The following is a 19,304-nucleotide window of genomic DNA, read 5'->3' on the forward strand; positions in this document are numbered from 1 at the left end:
TTAATTAATTAATTTCTATGAGGCTATGGAAGGGGTTATCTATCCCCTCATTCTCCCACCACAATTCTAATGCTATAAAGGTTTAAGTTTTTTATGATAAAATTAAGCGAAAAGATATTAAGTACATGGGTTCAGTTGTATGTGTTAATGACATTAATGATGTTATTCCGCATTAATGGGATTTGCATTTTTCTTTTGTTTTTGTTTATTGAATGGCTGTCGTGTTTTGAGTTGAGTGAGGAGTAATAAAAAGGTAAAGATAGGTAAACGTAACAATAGATTCATTATCGCAAAAATTAGTGATAATATAAGAAAACTTAGGATAACACAGAATGAAAATTGAAATGCTAGAGGTCATTAAATCAGAATTATCATGTATCATTTGAATGCAGAAAGGAAAAAAATGAAATCTTTCAAGACACTGAAAGATAATTTTAAAAAATTACATTGGCGGCATGTTCTAGTTTAAATAGTTTCCAAGAAAAATTTTTCAGTGCTACTTATCTAAAATATTTGTTGAAAAAATCAGCAAGAGGATAAGCTTGATTTGAATCATACAAACTTCTTCAGCTGTAAAGGGCTCATGTAGGTGCAAGAGGCATTATACATTCTCAGGCACCATACCACATTAGTAGTTACCGTAAAAAATTCCATAGATAGACTGGTATGTAGTATTATCACAAAATCCTTTCTAGAAAAAGCACTCATGAAAGATCCTAAGCAATAATATCTATGTAATATATATTTTAGAAAAATATTACCGATCAATGATCATATTGGATTAACTTCTCCCTCAATTACATTTCTCCTACTTTGAGAGTTAATAGTGCAATTATCCACATACTGCTACTGTTATGCACATACATTTAACTCGTACATATGGCATAACATACACTCATTTCATTTTTAAAAGAAGAATAAATCCTAAACATAGACCTCTTTACCCTAAATACCGCTAAATATGTATATTTTTAACTATTCAACATTCATTTTTTTTTAAATCACATAAGCAACTTCTATTTTTTAATAATGAAGCTTGATTTTAACAAAAAAAACTCATCTGATAATGAATGACAATACAAACTGAACTCAGTCATACATTTCACATCTCTCAAAACGTATGTAAATAAAATATTGCTAATGGGCAGATTTTTGGGTGAGTAAACATAATGGTGTAACTCCAGGACCAAAAAGGCATACTGATTTGTTAACTTACATCCAAGAAGGAAGGGAGACTACACCATATCCCTTTCATTACAATTCAGGCCTATCACAAAATGGTATGGCATTAATTGAGAGTCAATTTCAGATCACCTTCCTATATTCCCGACATTAATTTTGATTTATTCTTAAAAAAAGGAACCCATCCTCCCTGCCCCAGTGATGGGACACCATGTGTGCGAGGTACCCTCTGCCAACTAGACTGCAACACCTGCAGATGTGGGAATAATGGAAGCTTGGGATGTACACAGAAGGCCTGCCTAACAACTGATCAGAGACAATAGTGGAGATTATCTCTTGTGTAAACAAATGATTAAACATCATTTAAGGATAATTAAGTATCCTTAAATGGAAAACCCTCAAGTTATGGAACTCACCATCTTAAAATATGATTATATTATGTACCCATTACATATACCAATAAAATAAACAAATTATTACGCTACTTCCAAATACTATGCGTTTATGTTTCCCTTCGATAGGTAAATGAGGTTATCTTTAATTCGCATGTCTAATAACTTTTGTGACATAACGTGTGCCATTTAATACCTTCTTAACAAGAAATAAAATTGACAGGGCAAAATACATAATATTTTGTCTTCACTAAGGAACTTCCATTGCTATGTTTCTACGCAGCATTAAGAATAGCAACATAAACTACCACAGAGGATAGCAAACTTCTTAAGCCTTAGTTTTACACATCGGATTGCCGAGGGCACATTAATTTTCAGTGGCCAAGGTTGACCATTATTATTCATGGAGTAACAGATCCCCAAGACTAAAGAGAGGATACAGCATATGCTACACAAAGTACCTATTAAACTTATGAGATACGATTTTCACATCATACTTAGTGACTTCTCGCGGCTGAGCTTAAAGCCACCGAGTGCGTCCACCGGGTTGCGGACAGTGGGTCGACCTTCAGATATAGAGGTTAGCTGCGAGATAAGCGAGTTCTTTCGTCGAATAAGCAGTCGTGGACAAAAAGCGGCGGTATTCTGAGGGGGTATTGGGCTACCCTTGGGTAAGGTAGACCATTTAAAAGATACCAACACCTGTGAAGATACCGTGACTCTGCAAAATATCTTTTGAATCATATAATTTCATTTGTCCTAGAAAATTTAGTACTTTTTTTTTCAATGTAGAATATCATAAAATAACTATAATCCAAGTTCTAGTGTATTACTGTCAAAATATAAAGATTTTAGCGTGGAGGTAAAGGAGCTTAGAGAACACCCACTTGATAGAAAAGATCGGAAATAAAGAATTTGCATTTGCCCTTGGCCTCCTCTGCTGGCAGATTCTTGATTTATTTTCGTCACCATCCTTTTCTCTGCTTCTTCTATCTTCTCCTTAATCTCTTCAATCCCAGCTTTCAAGTTCGCTTGGCTTGAATCTAAGTCTTCGAATTTTTCGCCAGTCTCGCCAAACTTTGCCCCTACTTCAGCGATTATTTCTTCCATCTGGTCGCGTATTTCCTACATCTTCTTCTCTTGCTCGGTGATTCTTCCAAAATATTCTCATTGGAACGCCATTAGCCCTTCGTTGATTATCTTTGCCGTCTCCTCTAACTTTTTGTCTCTTTCTTCTTGTTTGCTATCTCGACTCTCCAGTTCTGCCATTAACTGACTATCTCGCCTCTCCTGTTCTTCCTTCAACTGACTATCTCGCCTCTCCTGTTTTTCCATCAGCTGTCTTAGTAGCACCCGTAGGTCACTGTATCCTTGCTCCTCCATCTCCATCTCAAACGCATGGGTCTCTATATCAATCCCTTCTTTTATCAAAAGTGGTTTTAAACACTCCTGCAGCTCAAACTTTGCCCCTTGAGTCGTCGATCCCCAATCCCTCAACAAACTTTGTAAATCCAACTTTTTCAGTTCATAAAATTTTTTCACTCCCGCCATTTTGAATTCCCGCTTTCTACGACGCGACTCGTTTTTTCAGGTGTCCTGTCCTGTGGTCTCGATCCTCTCGAGAAGTCGTGCCCCACATTGCTGCACCAAAATGTAACGTTTTTTTCCTCTTCATTACGTTCACAAATATTCTTATTAAACTTTAAAAAAACAAACTCGTGAGTAAAGAGACAACCGTACGCCACAACTATTACAATCCCACTCCCCTACACTTCATCCCACGCAGTCAACAACAATTGCCCCACTCCACCTCTGCTGCTTATTGTTGTTCGCTCCATTGTTCTCCTTCTATCCATCGTCACATCAAAATCCCACTCAAAACAACCCAAAACAACTCAAAAATAAATGTTACAGGAGATTACACCAAATTCCTTACATTACAATTAAGGCCTTTCACAAAATGGTATGGCATTTATTGAGAGTCAATTTTAGATCACCTTCCTATATTCCCAACATTAATTTTGATTTATTCTTAAAAAAAGGAACCCATCCTCCCTGCCCCAGTGATGAGACACCATGTGTGCAAGGTACCTTCTGCCAACTAGACTGCAACACCTGCAGATGTGGGAATAATGGAAGCTTGGGATGTACACAGAAGGCCTGCCTAACAACTGATCAGAGACAATAGTGGAGATTATCTCTTGTGTAAACAAATGATTACACAACATTTAAGGATATTTAAGCATCCTTAAATGGACAACCCTCAAGTTATGGAACACACCATCTTAAAATAAGATGATATTATGTGCCCATTACACATATAAATAAAATAAACAAGTTATTAAGCAACTTCCAAGTACTATGAGTTTATGTTTCCCTTCGATAGGTAACTGAGGTTATCTTCAATTCACATGTCTAATAATTTTTGTGACATAATATGTGTCATTTAATACCTTCCTAACAATAAATAAAATTGATAGGGCAAAATGCATAATATAATGAAAGAATTCAGTAGCCTTGTAGTTAGAGCACTTGGCTGCTGGTTGGAGAGTCCCAGGTTCAATCAAATCTTGGTTGAACCCTTCTGACACCCCAAACAAAAATCCTTGAAAAATGTGGCAGGCAAGCAAAAGGAACTGGTCCCTACATTGTGCTAGTTAAAATTCATATGCCTGTGGTTTAAAAGCGGTGAAGAACTCTCTCACCAATGCAAACCAACATTCGTGTTTCATCACCCATTTTAATCACCATGTGAAAGCGTGGTAATAAAAGGGAATAAAACAACTTGAAATATAGGTGTAGGTATGTTGATATTTTTATATGATACCAAAATTAAACATATAAAAATATTTATTAAAATTTTTAGGAACAAAGTTATGTTTCTCGATCACATGAGAATTACTGTTCACCATCCAAGTTTTCATTCCTCAGATCTATCTCACACATTGAATTCGAATATTCAAAATTTAGGGTTCCTGGTTTGACCTCCAACAGTAAATCATATCACGCACAAAGATAAATCACATGCATGAGGCCAAAAAATTGAACACATAAGCCTTATCAAAATTGAGAGCAAAGGTTAAAACTCAAGTTGATTGAGGGCGTCACAAAAAAAGAAGGCATGAATCTCTTAAAAACCATATGCCTCTCATTCTGAGAAATCAAATCACAGCTCACACTACTACCAGCCACCAGATCTCCACCAGAGCGACAGCCACCAGCAGAAGAAATATGAAGACTTAATCGATTGCCATAATTGTTATGTTAGCTATTGGAGTGGTTTCAGTCACTGGTGAGTGAAAAGTTTTGACCAATATTTTGTTCAACGCCATACTTGTTCATTAGGTAAAATACCAAATGTTTCAAATTGAAATAGTATAGTGCTTGAGGTACTAAAGGAATCATTAATTATTCAAATAATTGGCATCTATTTATAAAGACATACATCCCAGTAGGGATAAAAATATGTTTTCCTGGATATTACACCCTTTCTTATATCACTTATTTTTTACAGAGCGTGACCTGGTTTTCGATGAATTATCATCATATTCGGGCACAAATTATAAGATGAAATAAATTAAGATTGATATGAATAAATATGGATTAAATTAAATTATTCTGATTAAATGAAGATGATGATAATTCATAGAAACTCGGGTCGCACTCAGTAAAAAATAAGTGGTATAAGTAATTGTGTAATATCCAGGAAAACATATAATGGAATACCACAAAGTAAATCAAGAGTTTGTGAATTTTGTAGGGATAAAAATCCTCTGATTTAAGTTAGAATTACAGAAAAATAAAATTATTATTCATGGTACATTTTATCCTTGGTTTTTGTGGGTGAGGGAGTTTATCATGCTTGTGTTTAAAACACTCAACCTCATATTTGTGATGCATTTGATGGCTCTCTAATGGTTGAGAAAGGACTGACAATAGAGAAATAGAGCAGTGAAGGCGATTGGAGTTACAGGCATATCTGCCAGTTATCTTAAGCTTTGATTCATATGCTAATAGAAAAAATGGCAACGGATTATATAGAAGGAAACACTCAATGAGTTCAGCCCATTAATAGGGTGGTTTCCTATTATTTTTTTATTGCCTAAATCGCAAGATTATTACTCCTGGAGCACATATTTCACGCTTTTAGATTTTTGAATGGCAATTTTGTCCTTGAATGCAAATAAAAATGTCTTGCCTGCAAGTGCACTTCCTGAGACGAGTAAATTTGTGCTCACATCACATGCTTTCAAAAATAAATTGTCTACTTTCCGATCGATGCAGAATTTCTGCACCAACATTTTAGACTTGGTCCCAGTGCTGTGGCTTGAAATTGCGTTAAGTTGTGGGCAAAAAACGTACAAAAACGGACCAAAAACCACCTGCCCGCGAAACAGGAGACCAACAGCGGCAAGCCATAATTAATTCCTGTCTCCCCACTGCCATGGTTCTCCTTTAAAAAACTCTAGCAAACAGCAACAGGTGCAACACCATGACAGGTAACAATGCCACAATGATTGGTTACAAGGCTGCGACTGGTAGCACAGCAGAGTCAACCTGGCTGTAAAAAAGGCAGGTTGGCACTGCTAGTAAATATATTTAATGGGCAGATTTTTTTGGTCACTAAATATTATGGTGTAATCCAAGTACCAACAAGGCTGACTGAAGTGTTTAATTACATCTAATGAGGAAGGCATATTAGACCATACTCCTTGCATCACAATACAGGCCTTTCACAAAATGGCATGGTATTTGGTGTGTCCTTTTTTGTTATCACCTTCCTTTATTTCCAACATTAATTTTGATTTATTCTTTAAAAAAAGGAACCCCTCCTCCCTGCCCCAGAGATGGGACACCATGTGTGCGGGGCACCTCCTGCCAACTAGACTGCAACACTTGCAGTTGCGGGGATAATGGAAACTTGGCATGTACAGAGAAGGCCTGCCTAACAACCAATCGGGGTAAATAGAGGCAAGTACATATCTTACGAGCAATAATAGGGTGGTTTCCTATTATTTTTTTATTGCTTAAATCGAAAGATTATTACTCCTGGAGTACGCATTTCACACTCCAAGATTTTTAAATGACGATATCGATTTTTTTTGATTAAATGAAAAGTGAAAATTTTCGAGCGCAAGAAAACGCGATGGCTAAGTATGAATGCCGGGAAAAGCCCGTGTGACATCATTCTGGTTCCCACTGCTGCCAAGTGAGGTGACTTTGGGGCGAGGATATGAACGCCGCAGCGATGCAGGCTGCTAGCAGGTAGTGCTTGGCTTAAATAAGGATTATTAATGCCCTATCAAATGAAGGAAACTTTCCAACTATAGGCAGTTTTAATAGGTGATTATTAAGAGATGCTTCCCTGAGCTCTGTGCCTCATGCATGCATTGGTAATCTCAGACGATGTAAAACTCCAATCTACTCATATAGAAACTAGGTCCTTGTGACATCACGTGGAGTGGCATCGCATGGGCACCAATCTGGCCTTTTTCAAATTCAGTTAAAATTGACCATTGCCATTTGTCTAAACTGGGATTTCTAAAACCAAATAATTCGTATCTTGTGAGTACACTAATGGTGGGTAAAGAATCACAATCAATAACTTTCGTTTACTTTGATGATGGAAACTACCCTATTACACCTGCACGATAGTCAATGTACATGTACCTAATAAAAAATCTTTTATTGCTACCGAAGTGTCATTGTTACTAGGCTAAACTATCAACTAACCTAACAGCACACTCCATCAGCCATAGCATCTGAGGATTCAATTAATCAAATTGATGGTTTGAGGTGCGACTTGGCGAAATTGCTCCATGTTAACACATTGCATACTGGGGTATTTAAATTCCTAGGAACGCCGATTAGGAAATATGTGCCTATTAGGGCGTAATGCCTTTGGTTTAAACATGGTTGAAAAGCTAATGTTTAGAATCGAACTTTACCCAATCAAACGTTATGATGCATCAATTCTTTATGAATAACGAACAACAACTGAAAACGTACTAACGAATACAAATTGTACGCTTTAAAATTGTGTAGGTTGACGCACTTAAATGATGAGAATCTTTGTCATCTGTCTGGAACGTTCGGGAAAAAAATGACGAGGATTCTCACCATCCGTACGTAACGTGTTAAATAAAAACACTGTAATTTTCACATATGGTTTTAGTAACAACCAGTTTCATGAAACTGGTTGTTGCTAATTAATCATGTGAAATTTACAAATTCTTTTATTTAACATCAATTACTCAGCTTTGTCTCCGTAATTTGACTCCCAGGTATGGGATACTTGATTGAATCATAGAAAGCATTATTCCAATCAGTGAATAGTAAAAAGCATGAGCAAAAAATCTGAGAGGAAAAAATTCAAATTTCATCACACAAGCAGTTGCCTCAGCACATACTATGCACCATCACTGAGGTTTCAAAAAGCAGTCTTTGTAATCATAATAAATGCATTCACCAATTTTTCATTATTGCCAATTGCAACAGCTTCAAAAATAAAAATATCTGTAGTTCTTCATTCTTTGATCCATCACCAACTTATCAAGCTATTTCCAGCAATAAACTGACTGCCTCATCCCTTTCACAGATAAGTTGATGACGTTTCAAGGTCAAGCCAAGTGATTCATTGCTTGTAAGCTACTACTCATGCGACTAGCACATGGGCCTCCCATGATTGCAAACTGAAGTGCAAAGAATATTTATGAAAAGAGACATTGAGACATATAGACATTTGGTAGAAATGAACTAAAATACTCCATGCTATAGGTTTCTAAAGGGTTGATAAGAGAAACCCTAAATTTTGGCAGTAAATTATACCTCCACTGAACAAACACACAACAATCGCCCACCAAATAAAATCCACTCATCTAGTAACCCTAATAGTACTAGATGAGCAGATTTGATTCGGTGGGCGATTGCTGAGCGTTTGTGCAAAGGAGGTATTGAAAATTGCTAGGCATCCATATATACATATTCGCAAAGATCTTGGACTAGCTGACACCATGCACTCAGTAAAAATATGACTTGCATATGTAATTTAAATCCTAGAGAGTTAATGTATATACCACTTTGTATTCATGTAATCACTGTACCATGCATAGATGTAATGAAAAATGACCTATCAGATAAATATTAACTTCTATCTTCCAGGAATTGAATCATCTAAGGATGGACTCCTTCTGAATTATTGCTTCTGACTCCCATCAAAGTTTGTTAATTCAAATTAATAATGGAAAATTTTACATTCAGAAACACTTATGCACATACTGTAATGAAGTTCAGTCATAATTGTAATTTGAAATAAAATAAACAAATCTCCATAAGAAAGCATTTCCTTGCACAGCCCTCTAGCTTTTAACCCACTTGAAATACCATCATCAGGAATATTTTTACGATTATTGACTTCCACCATAAAATGCCTACATTGCATCAGTTATATCACCTTAACCTTCTGGCTAAAATTTAGTTCCTGTAAAAACTGCTAGTTTTGTAACAAAAAAATAAGTAAAACGACACCATTAGCACTTCCTAAGCCACACTAGGAGAAAGCCATATTTTCAATGGATGAGTTAACATCAATCAATATTTATCATAGCCTTTATGCATGACTATTAAGTATTTAAACCTCCATATAATGTAATAAAGCACTAATTAGTTTAATAGTAACTGAATCAGGCAAAATATAGTCGAATGACATCCTGTAAGTATTAAAAGAATAGAAAGATGGCACTTTTCCACAGGTTTATAGGGAGTATGACTCGTTTCGACTGTTAGGTCATTATCAAGTACAACGTACAATTCATAAATCTCTGGAAAAGCGCCATCTCTCTATTCTTTTAATAATAATTAGTTTATTTATGTTGAGTTATGCTTGATGATCTTTTACCTAGGGCTTGACCCTTAAAGTCGTGGAAGAATTGGGCCTAGAAATGCAATGGCAGAAGAGCCTATTTCTGAATTACTATTACTGAACTATTAATTACAGGTAAGCACCTGTAAGTAATGCATTTCAACATATGTACAATGCAGAATAGAGTATATGATGAAACAAAAAATTGCTTGAGACAGGGGTGAGCAAGTAAGAAACCTAATACACTTTGGTACAAAACTTTATGAGCCTACCTAAATTAAAAACGGTACCTAATTTTCAATATTTTTTCATATTCTTTCAACTTAAATTTCTTGGCCTCCACCAAAAAATTTAAATGCACCTTCAAGCAGAAGGTCTTAGCTATTTTTCCTTCAAAATACATAATTACAAATCTATTAGCCAGCTCAAGGTAGACAGAATTTAAGTATATTTGCTTATTATTTTAACAAAAAACCTCACAGCAAGAGCATGTCCATAACTCAGATCATTCGCTAGACCATCAATCTTTATGATCTGTCATTAGAAAATTATTATAATAGACCTTTCTCAATGGATGATCTACTGACAATCAAGTTTTCATCATACATCATTAAATAATTGACAACCAGTAGCTGATCAACTTGTCCCCCGAAATAAGGTTGCAGAAGTCTACCATTGACATTTTAAGTCACAACCACATTATAATGGGTCTAACAATCAACAAAGATTGAAATTAATTTATCAAGCCTACACCTCTATTACCCTCTTGAATGATGTCCACATCAACGGAAGATATTCCAAAAACCTGATGTTGAGGTGGCATAATGACTCACTCTAAACATAATAAACATAAAGAGAATACATGAATAGTATCTCTTTCACAAAATTTCTTCTTGAGATGAAATTCATAAAAATATTTCAATGATAATAACAAAGAAAAACTTTTAAATTTATACTGCGTGCAATGGTGCAAAAAAATACTTTTTTGTGTCGAACAGTAGAAATCACCAAGTTTTCTTCGTGGTAATGATAGAATTGTTCAGCAATGACATAGCCTTAAGTTTCTAGTATGTACATTGAACTTTTGAAAAGTCCATCGCAACTCTTACATTTAAATTGCTCCATCTCATATGCATCTAATACTTATATAATACAATGATATAATATGCATTTCGATTTTTCAAAGGATATGAGATTAACCAAGATTGTAACTATCAGGGAAGAGCTGTATCAAACAGGTAGGGATGGGTGAGAGGACATCAACTTCAAAGCTCTCCTAAATACATGTATTTAAAAGGTATTGTATAGAGTGCAGCCCCTCCAATTGAGCCCCCCAAAAATTCCTTTCTGACTACAGCCTTGGTTACCATTTGGATATAGGAACATATGTACATGTTTCACTAAGGAAATATATTTTGCTAAGTCTCTTTTAGAACTACATAATTTATGAGGATTTTTCACATTCAATCAAACTTTACAGGCACAATTGATCTAACAAACTGTGCTTCTGATGGTACATGCCACCCAGGTTCCCAATGCAAGGTGGAATGCAACACTTGTTCATGCACCGACACAGGTGTTTTGGCCTGCACTCTCATCGGTTGTCTATCAACAGTTAACGCACCGGAATAAAGGTTAGTAATACATATTTCCAGATTGAATTATTTTAAAAAAATAATAACCCCACATAGCCAAAGTGAGCCATGCTAATGTGTAAAGAAAGGCTTCCTTAACACGTTCACTGCCACCTCGGTCATAATGCCCAAAACACCTGCATCATCTTCACGACCCTTCGGTCATAATAACCGAAGAGTTAGTCACATTTTTGGCCTCTCATAGCACGCCATTAGCCACAGCTACTTTGTTGCCGTGAATATGATGTGACCAACACAGTGTGCGTAGCCAAGTGCACACTAAATATCAATTGGATATGTTCCAAGAATAAAGCAAGAGGAAAAAGAATAACGCTTTGACGCAATGGGTGAATTCGTCTAAAAATCGGTGGCAGGGAGCGTGTTAAATGTTTATATCACATTCAATAGAAAAACCTAGAAAGGCAAGAGTTTAGTCAAACATTACTTAGCTATTGCCATATGTCTAAATCAATGAAAACATTGCTTTTTGATCTTATTTTATGGCAAATAAAGAATTTTTATTATTAATTTCAGCAATCAATATAGAAATCCTTAGCCCTAAAAATGTCATATGGGAAGTAGTTGATATTACTTGCTACTTACATTGAATCACAATGGCTGCGACACTTTGGGTGGTGATGTTTGATATTTTTTATTATTTTAACCTCTATGAGTTGACCTATGGACATGAGGGATTTTTTTTAACAGAGGAGGGAATGTTAACAACATAAATTGGGTTATTTTATAGTTGATATTGGGGGCAACTAACAGATTAGGTCATTAGTTCCATGAGGGACTGATAGCCAGGAAAGGCCAGAGAAAAGCATATACAGTAAAACCTCTATGTAGTGAACCTCTTTACATCATAAACCTCCATACATCATACCACCCCTATGGTCCCGTCTGATTTACATGTAAATTTATAGGCAAAACTCTTTGTAGTGAACCTCTTTATATCGTAAAACCTCCACTTATCATACCAAGGAGATACCCCCGAGATGGCCAAACTACCTCTGCAAATCATACCGAGACAACAAGAGACCATTAATGCAGCCGTGATTACGTACATAGAATGACATTTTCAGCAGTAAATGCTTCATTTTTTTTTCTTATATAACTTTAATATCCTGTAATTTTCATGCTGTAATCATTAGTTGTGGCCATTTTGTTCAATATGAGACCATACCTAACAGTAAATAAGAAAAAAGGTATCCAACAACCCCAATCATTTTAAGTGACTGTTGAATTGATAGAGATCACATCATTTTCTCTCGAATCATGGTTAAAATCATGCGATAGCGCTCGCTTTCTGTAATTATTAAATAAGAAATATATGTTCAATGATGTATGCATGTGTGTTTAAACACATAAATATAATGGTTTAAAAGACAGTAGTGCCTTTCATTTCCAAAGGATATGAAAAAATGGTGCCTACCACTAAAACCTCTCTATAGTGAACCTCCATACATCAAATTGCCCAAATTTTGGTCCCCTCCAATACGATGTAAAGAGGTTTTACTGTATCACCATTAGCCAGCTAGTAATATAAAGCACAAAAGGAACAAGGGCTTAATATCCCATATGATGGACAGACTGCGGTAATTGAAGTGCTATCCACAAAACACTCAAGGGTTTCCCCTGAAAAAAAAACTTCTCCATCATTAAGATTTTAACTCCAGCCCATGGGGTGGAAAACCAATTTCAAACCACCAAATCAAACCCTTATCTAACCCATATTATCTCCTCAAAAGAATACTTATTAGCTGTAGACTCCATAAAAGGTGAGGAAACAACCACTACCAAATCATTCAAGCAAGGAAACAGTTAAAATAAGTAAGGATGCGTACAAAGGATAAACAACCACAAAGCAGGAAACCCAAGACACAGATGGAAAGTAGGAGCCAATGAAATAGCATACAGAAAGAAATGGTGCAGAATATCACAAAAAAAATTATTTGCAAGGGCAAAAACGTTATGTACAAAATTAGTTGAAAATTTAATACCTAAAACTTAGAGAAATTATGCATGGGCAGGGAAAGATGCAGGTTTGATAAGTTTATAGAATTTGGCAATTTAATTATATATGGGTAACATAACCAAGAGGGAAAAGAAGAAGAATCTGACAAACACACAGCCCATGGAAATCTAACATACGACAAGTGAGATATGGAATAAACATCTAAATTAATCAATAAAGAAACTTTTAAGTCCTAAAATTGCACCACAAATACTCTTTCGACAAGGAAAATAGACACGATTTTCCCCTGTCCTTGTAAATTAAGCACATTAATCACCCCTGATAGTTAAACCTGAATGTATTTTGGCTTAAAAATTAGTAGTTTTGTTCTGAAATTATTTATATATTAATGAGCAATTAACATGAGAAAATTTTAAAATAGTATTTATTTTATTAATTTTACGCATTTTTAACTAAACACGTGCATTCCTTTATTTTGAAAAATCCCACAAAAAGATCAAGCAGCATATTACACTACCGAATTCATGAAATCATTAGCAATTTGTAAAGGAATAAATTACCACAATATTACCTAAAAGAAATAGTCCACTCCTCTATCTTACCAGAGAACCAGACATCTAGGATAAACTTACGACCCCTTTGACCTTCGTGTTAATCTATACACATCATCAATAACGCTCATAAAGCCAATCAAGTTGACCGCAGATAAACATCATTACAGTGACGAGTCCTCTTGCTCAAGGTTCACGATAGAAATGTTGATGTATAAAGGTCAAAAATGGCAAATAGGGGTGAGTATGAAGCTTTTGAAATACTTTCCAGTCATTCTGTGATTGAAGCTTGTAGGATTAACATTCATAGATCAGTGCATCTGAGAAACATACAAGAGCAGAATAAAGATGAAGACTTTAGCTATTGCACTTATTGCTTTGCTAGTTGTGGGACTGGTTTCAGCTGACGGTAAGCCTTCATTTTTTTAAATTACTCATTCTAATTTTATTCAAAACCAAGGCATGTTTATCCTGTTATTATTTAGCCTATTACTATCATAAGTATATATGCATTCCTCCGTAAATGCCTCACTACCATAAAAATACCTTAAGATATGTAAGGTATGAAATGCTTTCCACACAAAATATATTCACAAAATTTTCTCAGGTATTCTCCTTTGGTGTAGGACATAGTCTACTGCTGACTGCCCTGATCAAAATTAGAGCTAAATATGGCAGAGGTAGTCAGAGAAAAGCCAACAGTATCCAACATAGATTGAAACCCGAGATAACTTTGAAAATAATGTACCTACTCACTCCATGCTTAAACTTTAAGCTAGGTTTGGATTAATGAGGATAGAGCTCACCCTGGATTAAAATTCATGCTTGTGAATAATGCACACTTAATGTAGGCTTGCCTGATCCTTACCCCGGGCCAGTTTTCAAGGATTTGTCTAGGTGTGTTCAAAGGCATCTCCCAAGATTTGAACCGGGGACCCCTTAGTCAGCAGCCAAGAACAGTACACACTAGACTACCATGCTCCACTCAAAAGTACCTATTATTAAAACAAATTTTCTTGAGGTACCTGCAGTCTTTGAACTAGGAGTAGAGTATACCTGCTGACAATCATACCACCATACCCTCAGTAAATACCATAAAATACCCTAACTTTCATTATCAGACATACTTTCAAAAAATATGTATACACATAATTTAGGACCATTTCAAGCACTTAAAGTTCAAGCGTGGGATGAGTTAGAAGCAGGAGTTAAAGTGGGGGAATGATGCTCAAATCAGTGAGGTTTTTAGATGATCAGGCTTTGATTAAACCATTTAGCAATAGGGATTTTATGGATGCATCAGACAAGCAGTATGGTATGCGGATAAATCACGAGAAGACCAAAGTTATGCTATTTTGTCAAGCACTACAAGTTAGGAATATGAGGGTCAAGAAATAAATGGATGGTCACAAACTTGAGCAGATGGAGCAATTCAAATACATATTTGGGCAGCCTGTCAGCGGGAAACTGATACAGCAATAGAACATCAGGAAGGGATTGTGTTAATAAAGGAGGTATTTGTGACTATGAAAGAGCTGATGAGGAGATTGTTATGTAAGAGTGTAAAGAAAAGGGCAGTGAAGAGTCTGATCTGGGGTGTAGTGCTTTGGGGTGCAGAAATATGGACGATTAGGAAGGTAAGAGACCTTAGAGATGTGGGAGTGGAAGGGATATTCAAATCCACTTTAGAGGGAAAAATGTAAGGCAAGTGGGGGAGGAGAAGTAAAGAATAGGATTTATTGATAGAATGATAGAGTGTGGGCTTACTTTTGAGTTATATAATAAATTTATTTCACCATTGGCAAATTATACATCTTTAACGAGTAAGTCCAATCAGGGCAGGTTGAGCCATTATAAAGACAGAGGCTGACTAGCTCCATGTAAACCTACATTAACTTGTATAATGCATTAATAATATCATCCACTTTGCTTCAAATAAATGCTTCTTTTTAGCTTCATTGATTGTGAATTTTCATGATTTTTACAAAAATATTCTTTTTCACAAATGGTACTTTACAAGTGCAAATTTACTCATTTATCTCTCAAGAATTTTAAAACTAAGAACAGATATAACATTATAAAAAATTAGATTATCTGTATAAAGATCATTTATATAGTGAAGCCATAACTTCGGTGAAAGAGGAACTTCAAGAAAATGATACTTGCTGAAAGACGATTGATGTGACATCATTTCTCTGAACAGTTCAGAATGAAGGACAGGGGAAATTCTTTCTGGAGGCATAGCAATTATAGAAGAAATAATATAATTGGGAAAGAGGGTATTTTTTTAAAGAGCTGAATTTCCATTTATGAAAGTTTTATTATTAACTGTATTGGATATGTAGCCACAAATAATGCAACTAAGTCACCCACAACTATTGTATTCCAAGATGAAATTCAGAGCTACACACTGTTTGCTGAGCAGAAGAGAAATGCAAAAAAGGGGTGGCAACAATATCGATACCTCCACAGCAAAAGCGCTCGACAATCATCCACCAAATCAAATCCACTCATCTAGTAGCCCTAGTAATACTAGATGACGAATTCCTCCATCATTTCACTACCACGTTATACCCCATTTCAATTGGTTTCCATTCTCCAATAGGGTAGTTTCCTTCATCAAAGAAAACGAAAGGCATTGATTGCAAATCGTTACCCACCGTGTATTCATAATATACAAATTATTTGGCTTTAGAAATCTCAGTTTAGATGAATGTTAACGGTCAATTTTAACCTCATTTGAAAAAAAAAAACAGATTGGTGCCCATGCGATGCCACTCCACGTGACGTCTCAGGGACCTAGTTTCTATACGAGTAGATAGGAGTTTCACATCGCCTGAGGTTACCAATGCATGCATGAGGCACAGAGCTCAGGGAAACATGTCTTAATAATCACCTATTAAAACTGGCTTAGGTCGGAAAGTTTCCTTCGTTTGATAAGGTATTAATGATCCATATTTAAGCCAAGCGCTATCAGCTAGTATGGTACATTGCTACCTGCTAGCATCCTGCGTCGTATCAGCACTCAGAGCCTCACCCCAAGGTCACCTCTTTTGCGGCAGCAGGAACCAGAACAACTTCACGCGGAGTTTTCCCGGCATTCACACTTACCCATCACATTTTTGCGTGCTTGAAAATTTTCACTTTTAATTTAATCGCGAAAAATAGATATCGTCATTTAAAAATCTAAAAGTGTGAAATATGCACTCCAGGAGTAATAATCTTTCGATTTAGGCAACAAAAAAATAATAGGAAACCACCCTATTGAAAGTACATAACACAACTAGTGAACACACAAGGTGAATATTAATAAGTTTTCTAGGCGAAAATAATGCATAGAATATATTCTCTGGTTTGGCACCAGGTGTGGTTTTGAAAGGTTAACCTTTTGATGTGTGACTCACTCATCATCATCAAGCCAAAGATTGCTATGAATGCTTGCAACTTTTTTTATTGAGTTATGGTCTCCATATGAGGCTGATGTTTTGCCTAGAATCTTGACTAAGTTTCTCCTCCATCATAATTATTTCAATAACTTATCCCTGTATCCCTATGACTGGCAATTAATCAGTCACTTGTGGTTTTCATAATGTATGCAAAATAACTCAAGGTAAAGGGAGAAAAATTACAATTTGAAGCTAGAAAATCTTTAGGGTTCAGCTCAACGTTATCCTTCAAGGCAGAGTGTAACCACTGTCCTAATAGTGATTACCATATTCAGCAATTAGTTTATGACATGAAGACAAAAGGAACACTTACTGAAAAATTAGTTTATAAAAGGCTTACCCACAGCCAAACCTGAGAATATATTGCAAGCTACTAGGTGTCTACAAAAAAAATCTACACAACAGCCAAATAAGATCCTTTAGACTAGAATTCTCTCCAACACATTTTGCGCCCATCCACCAAGACCACAGTATACAGCATGTATGTGTTAAAATCAACCATTTGTTAGCAAGAACTATAAGAACACAACCTAAACCCAGACAATTGTCGAGACCACTAGCAAAAACATCATTCATTGCTACCATAAATAATTATTAGCTGACCTTACTCAATCGATGGCCCTTTGACAATTAAGTAACGATCCAGTACTGGTTGACCATTAAGTCGGCTGATGATGAACATTCAAGAGATCAATAGATCAAAGTTTACAAAGCCTGCTATGAATATTTGAAGTCATTATCACAAGATTAATGGTCTACAAATCTAAGATGATTGGAATTGATTGATCAAGCCTTTGCCTACACCCTTCTCAACCACGATGTTTACATCAAACATACTTTTGGGAACTTAGGTTGGTTCAAGGTACTTCACCAGAATGACATTGGTAATACATACACTTCTTACACCGTATATCAATGTATGAAGACTTAATTTTATATTCAATCCAACTTTTCAGGCTCAAGTGAACTACCAGAATGTCCCACTGATGCTACATGTCAGCCAGGTTCCCAATGCAAGAGGGAATGCAACACTTGTAGATGCATGGACGCAGGTGTTTTGGCCTGCACTAAGAAAGGCTGTGTAAGGGCACCTACTGTAGAGGAATAGAGGTTAGTAAAATTTCTTACAGAAGCCTAAAATTAAAAAAAAAATTAAAGCCACAAATAGCCAACTGCAATGGTAAAGGATGGCCTGGCCCATAGGGTAGCAGGGCTCAAGCTCTCACAGAAATTTGTCAAGGCTTTCCAAAAATACATGCATAAATATTGATTCAGTTAACAAAAGATTCATTACCACATACTAATTATACATAAACTTTTTTCTTGAGAAAAAGAAATCTTTCTGAAAATGGATAGACAATTATGCAGTTAAATTATATTCCAAGTATAATATTTTAAAAAATTAAAGAGAATGCAAAGATATACTTGCCAGCATTGAAACTATATAGAGTCACCAAATAGAAACATACCACAAAGGATAGATTGTTTGCCTTGATCAGGGCTCAAACTAAGATCTCCTGAAATTAAACTAAGATCTAATCGGTCGGTCGGTTGTATCTATGTATTTTTGTACCATAATTGACGTGTCCTATATTTGTGAGAACAAATCGCCGGACAAATAAATTATTATTATTATTAATCTAAGAACTAAGAATTGGCAATCACATATGTATAAATACGTTCAGTGAGATGTCAGGGGCCCAGGCTAATTAATGTTGAGACCAAATGCAACCATAGCGAAGTACATATACCATAGTTACATAAGTATAAATCTATTATACTATCTACAAAATTAAGGGCACAAAAGTATACATCTATTTACACAGGTTTCTTTACCAAAGATTTTTGTGGTGACTTGATAGGATTAGATGGAGTAATACTGCCCTATAAAGTGTGTGTGTGGTCTGGCGTGATGGTCCCAAGGCAGAGGCTGAACAATGACCGTAAAAGGTGTTACGTCTTTCCAATTTTTTTGGAAAAAATCATGGACTAGCCAGTTTAGAACTTCTATAGAGCCATTAGCAAATTATGTACCTAAGAGCAAAAATAAGTAATAGTAACTTTATTGTACCAAGCCAAAAAAATACAAAAAAATCCATATAAATATAAATCCATTCATTAAAAGAATTCTTTTCATTCTAACATAAGGGTGATATCAACTGTTTTCTCTAAATATCTTTAAGCAGAACGAAAGAGGAAAACATAAACTACTTGATCAGATAATTTTTTTTCTATATTGCATGAAAATATGTGCTTTAAA

At 35.6% G+C, this 19,304-nt stretch overlaps 1 protein-coding gene across 8 annotated transcripts in view; it reads left to right on the plus strand.

Moving 5' to 3' along the window:
* Window positions 1-19,304, plus strand: part of LOC124154093 — a 51,488-nt gene that overhangs the window by 14,910 nt on the left and 17,274 nt on the right. For 2 of the 8 annotated variants that reach the window (XR_006863826.1, XR_006863825.1), the window contains one exon: window positions 6,398-6,526. The gene's annotated coding sequence lies outside the window, so the exon portion shown is untranslated. Of the gene's footprint in view, window positions 1-1,359; window positions 1,448-3,616; window positions 4,867-6,397; window positions 6,527-10,965; window positions 11,070-13,824; window positions 14,008-18,000; window positions 18,155-18,870; window positions 18,995-19,304 lie in introns of those variants that run through there. The other 6 variants (XR_006863831.1, XR_006863827.1, XR_006863832.1 and 3 more) reach the window with 6 other exon arrangements.

Source organism: Ischnura elegans, chromosome 2 (genome assembly GCF_921293095.1).
Source record: "Ischnura elegans chromosome 2, ioIscEleg1.1, whole genome shotgun sequence".
Classification (NCBI taxonomy): Eukaryota; Metazoa; Arthropoda; class Insecta; order Odonata; family Coenagrionidae; genus Ischnura; species Ischnura elegans.